Below are 15,267 nucleotides of genomic sequence, written 5' to 3' on the forward strand. Positions count from 1 at the left end.
TCCAAACCCCAATCCAATCCACTGTGAGAAAGCTTCTCTAGCATGAATCCTCCATTCCTTTCCCAAGGCTCCGAAGGATTCCAAGTATGAGTAGTTTCTTTCCCAAGACAACTACTCAATGGAATTAGATCGAGAAGCTTTCTAACAAAATTCAAGAGAAAAGATTGAAGAAGAAGATAAACTATTATTGATTCATTGAATTACAATAGAGCTCCCTAACCCAATGAAAGGGGGTTTAGTGAATCATAGCTCTGAATTCAATTACAAAGAAAAGGAAAACTAGCTAAAAGTGAAGTAAAAGTCCTCTCTAACTTAACTTCTATCCTATTTATACACTTTCTATATTGAGCTTCAGTTGTGCTTCTTGGGCTTTGAGGCCTTTCCTTGCTTTCCTTTTGCCTTGGGTTTATGATCCATAATCTTGATGAGGTTGTTGATCCAAATCCTGTAACATTTATTTAGCCAACTTAGTGATAATCAAATAATGACACATGACTCAATAAATTGAGATTTCAAACTCATCAATCCTTCAGGCCCAATCCCATAAACCATGATATTCAATTGGGTTTCATACCAAAGTAAGTTTAAGTTAATATTTGTGCTCAAAGACTAACTTAAATCACAATATTTTTGGCCCAGAAACCTTTTTCAAGAGTGGCGTTTAAGTTGTAGTTTAAGCTTAAACTGCAGCTTAAACGCCAGACACTTCCAGTGAGGCCTTTTGTAGAAGCACGTTTAAGCTTCAGTTTAGGTTAAACTGAAGCTTAAACGTGGAAATGGAAGAAGGTAGCCCTGGAGAGTCATTTAGTCGAACACGTTTAAGCTTCAGTTTAAGGTTAAACTGAAGCTTAAACGTGGAGATAGGAAGGGCAGCCCTGGAGGTCGAACACGTTTAACCTCCAGTTTGAGGTCAAACTGGAGGTTAAACGTGGAAAAGGGTGGAGGCATACTGGAGGTCGAACACGTTTAACCTCCAGTTTGAGGTCAAACTGGAGGTTAAACGTGGAAGCTTAGAATGGTGGCCCTGGAGGTGTCGAACACGTTTAACCTCCAGTTTGGGGTCAAACTGGAGGTTAAACGTGGAGATGGAGAGAGCAACCCTGGAGTAGAAAAGCTATCGAACACGTTTAAGCTCCAGTTTGAGTCAAACTGGAGCTTAAACGTGGAATGGCTCCCTGGTACTCTTCCTGGTTCTGGCGTTTAACCTCCAGTTTGAGGTCAAACTGGAGGTTAAACGTGGAACTCCTCCCTGGGTGGCATACTCATTCTGGCGTTTAACCTCCAGTTTGAGGTCAAACTGGAGGTTAAACGTGGAATGCTCCTTAAGTGAGGCTTTTCATTTTGGCGTTTAACCTCCAGTTTGAGGTCAAACTGGAGGTTAAACTTCAATCCCAGCATTTCTTATCCTTCATGATTTTGGCGTTTAAGCTCCAGTTTAGGCTTAAACTGGAACTTAAACTCCACATGTGATATTCAAGCTTCCTTTATTGATTTTGTTGCTTCCTTGCTTAGCCTCTTCTTCCCTGAAATCATCCAAACAATTGCATCAAAGTCTTGCAAAATTTCATGAGAAATCTTTCATTCATAGCATTTAAGTAATATAACTAAAACTCATGGAATTTGCATCAAAATCATATTGTTTGGATGGTTCATTACTTTGTTCTTCATTTAACCATTTTTGGTTACTTTAAGCTCAAGAAAATGCATAAAACAACTAAAACTAACAGAAAAATGCTAGTGAAACTAGCCTATGATGCCTTGGCATCACAACACCAAACTTAATACTTGCTTGTCCCTAAGCAAGTCCTGAGTTATTTGAGAAGAAAGTATGAAACAGAAAGCAATTATATTGGCTATATTAGCAAGCATTTGAAGTTCATCAGAAGGGTTTTATGCAGAAAGTTGCAGCATCACTTTTTCATACTTATCAGGTAGGATTATCACTTTTTCATTGCATCCATCAAAAATTGCTATGTCCTCTTGTTATTCTTATGTCTTTGGCACTTTTCTCTTCTTTGTTTTTCTTTTCTTTTTCTTAGAGCTTCTTTTGCTCCTTGTTTGCTTAGTGTCATGTGTTGCACAAGCCTTTGGCATTTTCTTTTTCTTATCAGTGCACTACACATATCCACTTTAGGCATTTTAGTTCACATTTCTTCTTGAGACATTGGTGCCCAGCACCTCTTTGTGTGACTAAATGTTTTGTATTTAGGTTGCTCTTGATAATGGACTTTTGGTTGATAATCCCGGGTTAGTTAACCCAAGTTACCAAGTGTTGAAACACTCCTCAGAACCTATTCATCCAAGCATATCCTTAATACATAAACACCACAGGCATTTGTCTCAGAAGTTCAAACCATTGGTACCTAGCTTATTTTCTCAATTTTTTTGCTTTTTGGTTGCCTTTTTCCGTGGCTTTTTCTTTTTCTTTTTCTTTCTTTTTCATGGCCAAAGACATTTATTCATCAAGATCCATAGACAATTTTTACTTTCTACATAAAAATTGATAATTCTACACTCTAATTTTAGTGATCTGACTAACAATCAAGCATGCATACCACCACTTAATTCTACTTGATTTGTCACTAATTTAGCCAAGTTACTTTTGTTCAAACTTTTCTTTTATTTTTGGAAACAGAACAAGCATGGCACACACTTGATTAAGAAGGTGAAGTTATATCCAAACATCTAGGAATTCACTTTATTCAAAGCAATTAACAAACACACATACTAAAAAAACGACTCATAAAAAAAACTCTACATAACACTTAAATGACTTATGATGAAAACATGTTCATAAAGACAATTCACCAATTATCATTTGATTATTAAGGAACGAGACCACCTCTTATTTATTGCTTGGTTCTTCTTAATTCTTGGGATCCTGCTTCTTCTTGCTTCCTGCCTCTTTTTGACTACTTGTGCTTCCTTTGTCTTTTCTTATGAGCTTTTTCCAAAATCCAGCCTTTTTCATCGTTTCTTCCACTCCTTTTTCAAGGATCATTGCCTTGTTTATTTCTCCTTCTTTCCTCCCTTTGAAATACTCATCATAAGCTGGGAATGCTGGGTCCATCTTGTGTAGATGTTCCCCTATGTAGTTAAGCTTGATTTGCGAACTGATGTTGTAATCAGCTTGGACTGAGTATCTTGCATTTTGTAAAGTGGTGGCTTCCTTGATTGCCAAGACATTGGCATCTTGGTGTTGGCATATGTGGCTGAAGGATTCCTGTAAGTGTAAATTTTGTTCCCTTTGCAGATCAAAGAATCTTGATTCAAAGTTCCTTTGCATATCCATCATTTTTAGATGAAAGTCTTCTTGTCTCTCCTGAGACCTCATGTATTGTTGAGACATTCCTTCCATGATTTCCTGCATTCTGCTCATATCCATGGGGTCTCTGGGAATTCGTTGTCTTCTTTCAGGAGTTGCTTGCTCTTCTTGCTCTTCTTCTCTATCTTCTCCTTCCTGTCTTTCTTGTTCTGCTTCTTGCTCGGCTTCCACTTGTTGCCCTTCTTCATTTCTTCTTCTTGTATGTCTTGGAGGAGTTGGGCCAAGAGTCATTCTGTGTGCAGTTATGGCCAGTCCAGGATATAGCCAATTAGGTCTTTCATCCTCAAGTGGTACTTGGGCATCGATGCATAGTCTAATGATAGTGCTAGGGAAGTGAAGCCAGGATTCAGGGTCACTTTTCTCACTAAACTCTTGTATCTGTTCAGCAATGAGTTTATGAACTTTGATCTCCCCTCCAACCATAATGCAATGTAGCAAGATGGCTCTTTTAGGGACTATTTCTGAAGAGTTTGCAGTGGGTAGGATGGATCTCCTAACTATTGCATACCACCCTTTAGCTTCAGGTGTTAGGTCTCCCCTTCTCAAGACTCTTGGAGCCCCTCTTGTTTTTCTCACCCATTCAGCTCTGATGGCACAAAGGTCTTCAGCAATAGTTGTATAGTCAGGTTCTCCTATCATCCTTTCTTCATAACTTGCTTGGCTGAAATGTATGTTTTTCAGGCCAAGAGTTTTCATGATTGCTTTGGGACTGAAGTCAACTTCCACCCCTCTCACATAGCTTTTGTATGTGGGGTTCTTGGTTTGATCCTCCCTTACTGCATTTGCATAAAACTCTTTCACCAAGTTGATGTTGATTCTAGTGATTGGCTTAGTTAGGAGCTCCCACTTCCTCTTTTTGATCTTTTCCCAAACACCTGGGAACTCATCCTTTTCAAGGTCAAAGGGAACCTCAGCTAGTACCGTTTTAGGTCTCATCCATTCGGCTTGAATCTCATGGAATACTGATCTGTATCTCCATGCATCGAATTCCCTGTTTTCCTCCATTGGCTGCTTGTCTTTTCTTCTTTTGTGGCTAGATGAAGCTGCCATTGGTTTTTTTTTAGTTTTGGTAAGTGACAAGCTAAAGTTGACAAGGTGAAGCAAGAAGTGTTGTTGGAGGTGTGGTGAGGTTGTTTTCGGCAAGAAATAGTTATGCTATGATGAAGGAAAATGTGTATGAAGGAGAATTGGTGGTGTGGGACTCGTTCCCCAAGTGGTTCTTTATAGTGCCCATGAGTGAAAAATGGACGGCTAGGGTGGTTTGTGAAGGGTGGCTTGATGGTAAATATATGAATTATGGATAAGGACGATTTGCTTTTCATTTTCTTGGAAGTATTCTGGGTGCATTAGGTTGTACATGTAGCTTTCTTTTCTTGCAGAACTTCCTTTTCCCATGTGTTAGTTTCAAAGATTTGTGAATTTTCTTTTTGACTAAGCACGTACCTCCCCTTGTCTTTTTCCTCCATTTTTGTCTTTTCTTTTGTACCTGCACAAACAAACAAATTTGCTATCATTTTTTCGGTCCATGTGAATTATGAATAGTATTTGCACATGTAAATCAATGCTTGTCTTTATGAGCTTATAGCCGTGACTTCTACATGTATGCACACTTATTATTTGGACACCAAACTTAGTGTTTGGTTAAGTCTCCTGATGACATGAAATCCATATTGGTTGTCCTTAATGAGTGTGCATAATTCTAATAAATCCTAGTCACCTTGGCTTTTTGATTCTAAACAAAATTACTACCCTAAGTAATTGAAACCAAAGTATTAAAACATGTGAATGGTATACTTGTCATGAATTTTGAAATCCAGAGGAACTTCTTGCTTTTCATAAACTGTGTTCAAAAAGAACACCAAACTTAATGTTTGGTTGTGCACCTTGAATGAAAGATGGAATTCAATTTGAGTAAGATTTGGGAGTGCCATCAGGCACACCAAACTTAGAGACCAATTGTAATTTACATGCACGGTTTAGTGCACTTAATCAATAGTTGTCCTGAGGATTCAAGTTCATGCATAAGAAACCATGCTTTATTAGATGTAAGGCAAAGCACTAAAGATTAAGGATACTAAAAACATGGGTTGCCTCCCATGAAGCGCTTCTTTAACGTCACTAGCTTGACGGTTGTCCCTTGTTAGGGTGGATTGTAGTGCTTGACGTCATCTCCTCTCACTATGAAAACGTCCCCACTTGATTCATTCATGACCTCTAAATGTTCCATAGAAAGAACTTTCCTGATTGTGAACACTTGAGGGAGCTGGGAAGGAATGGTTTTGAGGCCAGGTGGGATTGGCAGATAATAACTTGATATCACGTTATCTCCCGAAGAAAAACCTTCAGTGGGAATTTTCTTGTTACTCCATCCTCTTGGCAATCTCCCTATCACTCTTCCCTTTCTCTTGAGGATTTCTTCATTGACCTTTATGTCAGGAGGATCCTTCTGATCTGTTTCCACTGATTCTTGTGGCTCTAACTCTTGCAACTCTTGTTTGCCTTCCAATGACTATTTTAGAGTCTCAGCTGCTGGATTACTTTCCTCCAAACACGGATGGCTACTCTCATCTTTAGGCTTTTCAGGTTCTGGTTCAGGCTCAGATGCAGGTTTGAAGACTTTGAAAATGAGCTGTTCCTCATGTATTCTCAGAATTAGCTCTCCTTGTTCTACATCTATGAGCGCTCTAGTAGTTGCGAGAAATGGTCTGCCCAGAATGATAGGGTGTAAGTAGCTTTCCTCCATGTCCACAATGACAAAGTCTGTGGGGAAATAATAATCCCCCACTTTCACCAGCACATTTTCAACCACCCCTTCAGCTTGCTTCTGAGTTTTGTCAGCCAGTTGTATGATTACATCAGTGGATCTCACCTCATTCAGTTGTAGCCTCTTCATAAGAGTTAGAGGCATCACATTTATGCTAGCTCCTAGATCATAGAATCCTCTGTCGATTTTTGTTTTCCCTATGATGCAAGGGATATGAAAACTTCCTGGGTCCGTTTTCTTAGAGAGTGTGTCCTTCTTGATGAGAGCACTGCATTCTTTGTTCATTGTTACCGTTTGTCCTCCCTTCAAAACTCTTTTCTTGCTTAACAATTCCTTTAAATACTTGATGTGTGTGGGCATTTGATGAAGAATTTCAAGAAAGGGAATATTGACATGCAGAGAGTTAAATGTCTCTAGAAACCTTGAATAGGTTTTCCTTTTTTCACCTCCTCCTAACCTCTCAGGAAATGGTGCTTTTGGTTGGTATACTTCCATCATGCCTGTTTGCAGATCCTTGGCTTGCTCAGTTCCACCTTCTTGCTTAACTTCTTCCACACCTTCCTTCAAGATTTCTGGTTCCTGCTCTGAGGGTCTGATTCCTTCTTCTCCTGAGACTTCCTTCATTATGGTGATGACTTTGCATTCTTCCCATCTTACTCTCTTTTGTTCCCCTTTAGGATTCTTTTCTGTGTCACTAGGGAACACTGCAGTTGATTTGGGTGCCTGTTGAGATAGCTCTCCTACTTGAGATTCCATCCTTTTGAGTTTTTCACCATGGTTTCTTAAGGTAGTTCTCACATCATCCCTGAAGCTCTTCAGTTCAATGATGTCTTGACTCATGGTTGCCATAATTCCTTCTATCCGGTTTAATTGATCTTGAAATTGTTGGTTCGGATTAGGTTGGGTATGTTGATTATTTTGGCCATGATATGATGATTGGGGGTAAGTGTTTTGTGTGGCTTGGTATGATCTTTGGTTGGAGTTTTGTTGGTTTCCCCACCCAAAGTTTGGGTGGTTTCTCCAGCCTGGGTTGTAAGTGTTGGAATGTGGATCATATGATTGCCTTTGTTGGTTTCCCACATAGTTAACCTCATCCCAATCACCTCCTTCAATGCCTCCTTCCTCTTGATCTTGTGTGTGTATTGCAGCCACTTGCTTTGTTTCTAATTGCCTGGTAAGCTCTGCTAGTTGCTTGGCAAACACCTTGTTTTGGGCTAGAATTGTATCAACCTGGTTCAGCTCCATGACTCCCTTAGTGTTGTGCCTTTCTGATGCATAGTAGTACTCATTCTCAGCCACTGTCTCGATCACTTCAATGGCTTCTTCCACAGTCTTTTTCTTGTTCAATGAACCTCCTGATGAATGGTCTACAGCCTTCCTTGATTCATAAGAGAGCCCATCATAGAAGATGTGCAATTGCACCCAATCATGGAACATGTTTGGTGGGCATTTCCTTGTCAAGTCCTTGAATCTCTCCCATGCCTCGTAGAGAGTTTCACCATCTTGTTGTCTAAAAGTCTGAACCTCAGATCGAAGCCTATTGACCTTTTGTGGAGGGTAGAAACGTGCCAGAAACTTACTTTCCACCTCATCCCATGTTGTTAGACTCCCCCTTGGGAATGATTCCAGCCACTTAGCTGCTTTGTCCCTAAGTGAAAATGGGAACAAAAGCAGTTTATAGGCATCTTCCTGGACTCCATTGGACTTCACAGTGTCACAAATTCTCAGGAATTTTGTGAGATGTTGGTTTGGGTCTTCATTAGCACCTCCTCCAAAAGAACAATGATTCTCCACAAGTGATATTAGCTGTGGCTTGAGCTCAAAATTGTTGGCCTGAATGGGTGGTTTCTGGATGCTACTACCACAATTCGCAGAGGTTGGGTTTATGTATGAACTAAGAACCCTCCTCTCAGGAATGGCATTGTTTCCATCAGCTCTCTCATGGTTGTGAACTTCTCTATCCATGTTGAGATCTAGAGCTTCCTCAAAATTGTCCTCAGATTCTCCTTCAGATTCCTCTTCTCCCACTACTCTCTTCCCTCTTGCTTCCCTTCTAAGTCTATGAAGGGTCCTCTCTGGTTCGGTATATGGAGGAGTTGATGTCTCTCCTCTCCTACCTGTCATACAAGAACACAGCTCAAACACAAACAAGTGAAATACTCTTGGTTAATGGAAGAGTATGGTTAGATCAATTGAGGAATTAATTCAAACAGTTAGTGAGTCAGTGAGTTAGTTGCATGAATTTAAAGGCATAAAGAAGGAAAGCATGTAACCAAGTGCAGAAATTAAAATTCAACAAGTATCTAGAACAGAATTAACAAAGCAAGAGAAAATTGCTCAATCTAGTTAGCTTCCAATTTGAGAATTGTCAATCGAAAACCAATCCCCGGCAACGGCGCCATAAACTTGATGCACATAACCGGTGCACTTGCCGGAAGGAATTTTGCCGATCGTGCAATTTCCTAAATCGTAGCATAACACGTTTATGTGCATCAAGTTTATGGCCATAAACTTGATGCGCATAAACGTGTTATGCTACGATTTAGGAAATTGCACGATCGGCAAAATTCCTTCCGGCAAGTGCACCGGTTATCGTCGTCAAGTAAAAACTCACAATAGAGTGAGGTCGAATCCCACAAGGATTGGTTGAGTGAGCAATTCGGATTAGAAGTGTGTTCTAGTTGAGCGGAATCAAGATTTGAGATGAGAATTGCGGAATGTAAAATTGGCGGGAAAAGTAAATGACAAGAAAATTAAATGGCTGAATCTTAAATTGCATGAATTAAAGAGCAGAACATAAATTGCTGAAATTAAAAGGGAATGGGGATGATTGCAAGAATTGAATTGCAGAATGTAAAGAGAAAGTGGAAATCAGAAATGGGGAATTCATTGGGTTTAGGAGATATTGAAATCTCCGAATCAAAACATGTATATCTCTTCCTCAACCAATGCATTCATTGAATTTTGCTTGGCAATCTTATATGATTGGATCCCAATTCCTTGGTTCACCAATGCTCTCTAAAAACAAACAAATTCCCAATCCCTTGGTTTAAATGTTCATAAGAAGAGATGATGCTTGATCACTGATTATACCACACAATTTCATGAACCACAATTTGGTAGGATTACATGTCACAATATCCATCCAAACCCCAATCCAATCCACTGTGAGAAAGCTTCTCTAGCATGAATCCTCCATTCCTTTCCCAAGGCTCTGAAGGATTCCAAGTATGAGTAGTTTCTTTCCCAAGACAACTACTCAATGGAATTAGATCGAGAAGCTTTCTAACAAAATTCAAGGGAAAAGATTGAAGAAGAAGATAAACTATTATTGATTCATTGAATTACAATAGAGCTCCCTAACCCAATGAAAGGGGGTTTAGTGAATCATAGCTCTGAATTCAATTACAAAGAAAAGGAAAACTAGCTAAAAGTGAAGTAAAAGTCCTCTCTAACTTAACTTCTATCCTATTTATACACTTTCTATATTGAGCTTCAGTTGTGCTTCTTGGGCTTTGAGGCCTTTCCTTGCTTTCCTTTTGCCTTGGGTTTATGATCCATAATCTTGATGAGGTTGTTGATCCAAATCCTGTAACATTTATTTAGCCAACTTAGTGATAATCAAATAATGACACATGACTCAATAAATTGAGATTTCAAACTCATCAATCCTTCAGGCCCAATCCCATAAACCATGATATTCAATTGGGTTTCATACCAAAGTAAGTTTAAGTTAATATTTGTGCTCAAAGACTAACTTAAATCACAATATTTTTGGCCCAGAAACCTTTTTCAAGAGTGGCGTTTAAGTTGTAGTTTAAGCTTAAACTGCAGCTTAAACGCCAGACACTTCCAGTGAGGCCTTTTGTAGAAGCACGTTTAAGCTTCAGTTTAGGTTAAACTGAAGCTTAAACGTGGAAATGGAAGAAGGTAGCCCTGGAGAGTCATTTAGTCGAACACGTTTAAGCTTCAGTTTAAGGTTAAACTGAAGCTTAAACGTGGAGATAGGAAGGGCAGCCCTGGAGGTCGAACACGTTTAACCTCCAGTTTGAGGTCAAACTGGAGGTTAAACGTGGAAAAGGGTGGAGGCATACTGGAGGTCGAACACGTTTAACCTCCAGTTTGAGGTCAAACTGGAGGTTAAACGTGGAAGCTTAGAATGGTGGCCCTGGAGGTGTCGAACACGTTTAACCTCCAGTTTGGGGTCAAACTGGAGGTTAAACGTGGAGATGGAGAGAGCAACCCTGGAGTAGAAAAGCTATCGAACACGTTTAAGCTCCAGTTTGAGTCAAACTGGAGCTTAAACGTGGAATGGCTCCCTGGTACTCTTCCTGGTTCTGGCGTTTAACCTCCAGTTTGAGGTCAAACTGGAGGTTAAACGTGGAACTCCTCCCTGGGTGGCATACTCATTCTGGCGTTTAACCTCCAGTTTGAGGTCAAACTGGAGGTTAAACGTGGAATGCTCCTTAAGTGAGGCTTTTCATTCTGGCGTTTAACCTCCAGTTTGAGGTCAAACTGGAGGTTAAACTTCAATCCCAGCATTTTTTATCCTTCATGATTTTGGCGTTTAAGCTCCAGTTTAGGCTTAAACTGGAACTTAAACTCCACATGTGATATTCAAGCTTCCTTTATTGATTTTGTTGCTTCCTTGCTTAGCCTCTTCTTCCCTGAAATCATCCAAACAATTGCATCAAAGTCTTGCAAAATTTCATGAGAAATCTTTCATTCATAGCATTTAAGTAATATAACTAAAACTCATGGAATTTGCATCAAAATCATATTGTTTGGATGGTTCATTACTTTGTTCTTCATTTAACCATTTTTGGTTACTTTAAGCTCAAGAAAATGCATAAAACAACTAAAACTAACAGAAAAATGCTAGTGAAACTAGCCTATGATGCCTTGGCATCAGCCATCAATGGTTATGGAAAAAACAAAAAAGCTATGCTTTTACCACACCAAATTTAGAATGTTGTTCGCCCTCGAGCAAAGAGAAGAAAGAATAGAAGAAGAAGAAGATATGGAGGAGATGGAGGGATCTGTGTATGGATGTGAGTGGTGAATGGAGAACAGAAGGGATGGTCATGAATGGAGAGAGAGATGGTGAGGTGGGTGGGGATCCTGTGGGATTCACAGATCCTGAGATGATCCTGTGGTGTCCACAGATCTTGAGGTGATCCTGTGGTGTCCACAGATCCTGAGGTGTCAAGGCATTTACATCCCTGCACCAATTTAGGCATGCAAAATGCCCTTGCACACAACTCTGGGCGTTCAGCGCCAGGTTGGTGGCCATTTTGGGCGTTCAACGCCCATTTGCTGCCATTTCTGGCGTTGAACGCCAGAACCATGCTTGTTCTGGGCATTCAGCGCCAGGATGCTGTCCATTCTGGGCGTTCAGCGCCAGAACGATGCTCTGTTCTGGCGTTTGAACGCCAGACAGATGCTCCTCCAGGGTGTGATTTTTCTTCTGCTGTTTTTGATTCCGTTTTCAATTTTTTTATTTATTTTGTGACTCCACATGATCATGAACCTATAAAGACATATAACTAAGAAAAACATAGTTAGATAAATAAAAATTGGGTTGCCTCCCAAGAAGCGCTTCTTTAATGTCAATAGCTTGATAGTGGGCTCTCAATGAGCCTCACAGATGTGCAGAGCTTTGTTGAGACTCTCCAACACCAAACTTAGAGTTTGGATATGGGAGTTCAACACCAAACTTAGAGTTTGGTTGTGGCCTCCCAACACCAAACTTAGAGTTTGACTGTGGGGGCTCTGGTTGACTCTGCCTTGAGAGAAGCTTTTTCTGCTTCCTCTCCATGGTTGCAGAGGGAGATCCTTGAGTTTTAAACACAAGGGAGTCCTTATTCCATTGAAGGACTATTTCACCTCTGTCAACATCAATCACAGCTCTTGCTGTGGCCAGGAAAGGTCTTCCTAGGATGATGGATTCATCCTCTTCCTTTCCAGTATCCAGGACTATGAAATCAGCAGGGATGTAAAGGCCTTCAACCTTTACTAATACGTCCTCTACTTGTCCATATGCCTGTTTTCTTGAATTGTCTGCCATCTTTAATGAGATTTAGCAGCTTGCACCCCATAGATTCCCAGTTTCTCTATTACAGAGAGGGGCATGAGGTTTATCCCTGAACCAAGGTCACACAGAGCCTTAAAGATCATGGTGCCTATGGTACAAGGTATTATGAACTTTCCAGGATCCTGTCTCTTCTGAGGCAATGTCAGTTGATCCAGATCACTTAGTTCATTGATGAACAAGGGAGGTTCAACTTCCCAAGCATCAATGCCAAATAATTTGGCATTCAGCTTCATGATTGCACCAAGAAACTTGGCAGTTTGCTCTTCAGTAACATCCTCATTCTCTTCAGAAGAGGAATACTCATCAGAGCTCATGAAGGGCATAAGGAGGTTCAATGGAATCTCTATGGTCTCTAAATGAGCCTCAGAGTCCTTTGGTTCCTCAGAGGGAAGCTCCTTATTGATCACTGGACGTCCCAGGAGGTCTTCTTCCTTGGGCTTCACGTCCTCCACTCCCCTTGTAGGTTCGGCCATGGTGCTTATGTTAATGGCCTTGCACTCTCCTTTTGGGTTCTCTTCTGTATTGCTTGGGAGAGTACTGGGAGGGATTTCAGTGATCCTTTTACTCAGCTGGCCCACTTGTGCTTCCAAATTTCTAATGGAAGACCTTGTTTCATTCATGAAACTTACAGTGGCCTTGGATAGATCAGAGACTAGATTTGCTAAATTAGAAGCATTTTGTTCAGAGTTCTCTGTCTGTTGCTGAGTGGATGATGGAAAAGTTTATTATTGTTAAACCTGTTTCTTCCACCATTATTAAAGCCTTGTTGAGGCTTTTGATCCTTCCATGAGAAATTTGGATGATTTCTCCATGATGAGTTATAGGTGTTTCCATAAGGTTCACCTAAGTAATTCACCTCTGCTATTGCAGGGTTCTCAAGATCATAAGCTTCTTCTTCATAAGAAGCCTCTTGAGTACTGTTGGATGCAGCTTGCATTCTATTCAGACTCTGAGAAATCATATTGACTTGCTGAGTCAATATTTTGTTCTGAGCCAATATGGCATTCAGAGTATCAACTTCAAGAACTCCCTTCTTCATAGGCGTCCCATTACTCACAGGATTCCTTTCAGAAGTGTACATGAACTGGTTATTAGCAACCATGTCAATGAGTTCTTGAGCTTCTGCAGGCATTTTCATTAGGTGAATGGATCCACCTGCAGAAGTGTCCAGTGACATTTTTGATAGCTCAGATAAACCATCATAGAATATATCCAGGATGGTCCATTCTGAAAGCATGTCAGAAGGACACTTTTTGGTCAACTGTTTGTATCTTTCCCAAGCTTCATAGAGGGATTCACCTTCTTTCTGTCTGAAGGTTTGAACATCAGCTCTAAGCTTGCTCAGCTTTTGAGGAGGAAAGTACTTGGCTAAGAAAGCCGTGACCAGCTTATCCCAAGAGTTCAGGCTATCTTTGGGTTGAGAATCCAACCATAATCTAGCTCTGTCTCTTACAGCAAAGGGGAAAAGCATGAGCCTGTAGACTTCAGGATCTACTCCATTAGTCTTAACAGTATTACATATCTGCAAGAATTCAGTTAAGAACTGAAAAGGATCTTCAGATGGAAGTCCATGAAACTTGCAGTTTTGCTGCATCAGAGAAACTAATTGAGGTTTCAGCTCAAAGTTGTTTGCTCCAATGGCAGGAATAGAGATGCTTCTTCCATGTAAATTGGAATTAGGTGCAGTAAAGTCACCAAGCATTCTCCTTGCATTGTTGTTGGGTTCGGCTGCCATTTCCTTTACTTGTTCGAAATTTTCAATCAAGTTGTCTCTGGATTGTTGTAATTTAGCTTCTCTTAGTTTACTTTTCAGAGTCCTTTTAGGTTCTGGATCAGCTTCAACAAGAATGCCTTTTTCTCTGTCCCTGCTCATAAGAAAGAGAAGAGAACAAGAAAAGAAGAGGAATCCTCTATGTCACAGTAAAGAGGTTCCTTATTATTAGTAGAAGAAAAGAAGAAGAAATTCGAACACAGATAGAAGAGGGGGTTCGAATTTGGTGATGATGTGAGGAAGAGATGTTAGTAAATGAACAAATAAATAAAATAGGATGAGAGAGAAGGAGGGAATTTTCGAAAATTATTTTTGAAAAGGAGTTAGTGATTTTTGAAAATAGTTTTTTTGAAAAATGTTAGTAATTTTTGAAAATTAAGATTTAAAAATTAAAATAATTAATAATTTAAAAAGAAATTTTGAAAAAGATGGAAGGGATTTTCGAAAATGAGAGAGAGAGAGTTAGTTAGGTAGTTTTGAAAAAGATAAGAAACAAACAAAAAGTTAGTTAGTTAGTTGAAACAAATTTTGAAAAGATAAGAAGTTAGGAAGTTAGAAAAGATATGATTGAAATTAGTTTTGAAAAAGATTTGATTTTTAAAATCTCAATTAATGACTTGATTCATAAGAAATCACAAGATATGATTCTAGAACTTAAAGTTTGAATCTTTCTTAACAAGCAAGTAACAAACTTGAAATTTTTGAATCAAAACATTAATTGTTTTTGTTATTTTCGAAAATTTGGTATAAAAATAAGAAAAAGATTTTTGAAAAATATTTTTGGAATTTTCGAAAATAACTAAGAATTTTGAAAAAGATTTGATTTTTGAAAAAGATAAGATCTTCAAATTGAAAATCTGATTTGACTCATAAGAAACAACTTGATTTTAAAAATTTTTGAAAAAGTCAACTCAAATTTTCGAATTTGATGAGAGAAAAAGGGAAAGATATTTTTTTGATTTTTGAAATTTTTATGAAAAACATGAAAATTATGCAATGCATGAAATTTTTAGATCAAAACAATGAATGCATGCAAGAATGCTACGAATGTCAAGATGAACACCAAGAACACTATGAATGTCAAGATGAACATCATGGACACAATTTTGAAAAATTTTTAATGCAAATAAAACATGCAAGACACCAAACTTAGAATTCTTTAATGCTTACGCACTAAGAATTCAAGAATGCATATGATAAACATGAAAAGACAAAAAACAAAAAAATCATCGAGATCAAACAAGAAAACTTACCAAGAACAACTTGAAGATCATGAAGAACACTATGAATGCATGAAATTTTTGAAAAAATGC

The 15,267-nt window shown here is 39.1% G+C and overlaps 2 non-coding genes across 2 annotated transcripts; both read left to right on the forward strand.

The window, feature by feature from the left end:
• The first annotated feature begins 7,524 nt into the window (after positions 1–7,524).
• LOC112760017 (small nucleolar RNA R71) lies at positions 7,525–7,628 on the forward strand. Its single transcript, XR_003180476.1, has one exon. It is a non-coding gene; the product is annotated as a small nucleolar RNA R71 (small nucleolar RNA).
• A 5,786-nt stretch (positions 7,629–13,414) lies between these two features.
• On the forward strand, positions 13,415–13,522 carry LOC112760909 (small nucleolar RNA R71). Its single transcript, XR_003181324.1, has one exon. It is a non-coding gene; the product is annotated as a small nucleolar RNA R71 (small nucleolar RNA).
• Positions 13,523–15,267: the final 1,745 nt, after the last annotated feature.

Source organism: Arachis hypogaea, chromosome 16 (assembly GCF_003086295.3).
Source record: "Arachis hypogaea cultivar Tifrunner chromosome 16, arahy.Tifrunner.gnm2.J5K5, whole genome shotgun sequence".
Taxonomy (NCBI): domain Eukaryota; kingdom Viridiplantae; phylum Streptophyta; class Magnoliopsida; order Fabales; family Fabaceae; genus Arachis; species Arachis hypogaea.